Here is a 1,805-nt window from a genome sequence, read left to right on the forward strand (position 1 = left end):
TTTTTTACATCAGAGCCATTTTGTGTTTTTGTTAATATAATATATATATATATATATTATATTAAAATATATATATAATATTTATATATATATATAATATATATATTTATTTTTTCTTTTAATTTCTAAATTTATATCTATATTTTTTAAACTAAAAATCTATTCTCACCCAAACCCCCACACACACCCAACACCACACACACACCACACACACACACATATACACACATACCACACCATATATAGATATGTTTATTCAACACACCACCCCACCCCCACACACACACACACACATCCTTTTTTTCCTTAACACTGCAGTCACGTCTTGCAGCCTCGAATGTCCGGCGGCCTTTTCCCCGGATACAATTTTTTTTGGCCCTAAACTTTATCTATCGTTTTTTAGGTCACTTTTTAGGAATTTTTTTTTTTACTACCGAGTCTATGAGAAACAAACCGCAAATAAAAATAATAATAAAATTACATACGAATAAAACCCCTTGAAGTCCATCCCCTTCATTAACCTTTTTCTGACTTGCTTTTAACAAAACCGAAAAAATTTTGATATAATATTTTGTAAAACATATATTTTCCCATGCGTGCATATGTATTTCACTAAATTATGTAGTCAAGAGGAAGATCTAAGTGATATTTACCTTTACCTTCTGATGCCCAACCCTCGTGAGCCTTTGCCACGGCCAGTCGTTTCTTCCTCTTGGTTATGGCCAGATTTGGGACCTTGGTTGGCCTGCATGCACGGCATCCCATCTCATTTAACGTTTATTCTGAGTGTAGAGGGCTTACACTCGACACCAGAGTTCTTCCATATTTTAGTTAGTTGCTTGAATGACTTTCAGTGATCTTGTATAACCATGTTTATAAGCCTTCTGTCCTGTTGGGGAGAGGAGAAAGATTCCTCTTTGATTGAGTTCATAGTTAACCAAATTATCAAGTTTCTTTTTTACTTTTGCAACTGGAGTTTTGGAAACGCCCGCTTTCTTGCTATTTCCCATTAGCTTGGAGATGTCTCTTGGAGATAAACTTCAACGGCAAGAAACATTTGCCTGACTCTGATATTTTCCTCCAACCATGGTGCTTCAGTATGCAGTCTTGATTCGATTTGCCCGGTAGAAGGGCTAGGTTTAGTCAGTGATGGCAATGCATGTATTTTCATGTATTATAAGATATAAAACCGAAAACCGGAAGTTCGGGAACAGTGTTATGAAACTTCACTGTAAGGAATGATGGAATACTAGCCCAAACTCCAGACTACCAGAAATATGGCCTATTATCATTGTGTTAGTTATTTTACAAAATTCTAATTTACCAAGAAAAATAGTCTATCCAAAAATATTAACAGGCATGATCCTTTTCATTGTACAATATATACTTTATAGAACCAATGGGAGATGAAAAACTCAAAATCTTTTCCTGGTCTCAATAATCTGCTATATATATATATATATATATATATATATTTTTATATTTTAAAATATATATAAAATATAATATAAAAAAATATATATATATATATATATAATATATATATATTTTCATATAATATATTATATAATATAATATCCAATATATATATATACATTATATATCAATATTATATATATATATAATATATATATAATATATATCAATATATCAATATATCAATATCAATATTCAATATCAATATATATATATATATATATATATAATATTTATATCTTATATTATATAATATATAAAATTCAATATAAACAATAATCAATACATATAATATATATAATATATATATAAAATATATATATAATAAA

Source organism: Penaeus monodon, chromosome 2, assembly GCF_015228065.2.
Source record: "Penaeus monodon isolate SGIC_2016 chromosome 2, NSTDA_Pmon_1, whole genome shotgun sequence".
In the NCBI taxonomy this organism is placed as follows: domain Eukaryota; kingdom Metazoa; phylum Arthropoda; class Malacostraca; order Decapoda; family Penaeidae; genus Penaeus; species Penaeus monodon.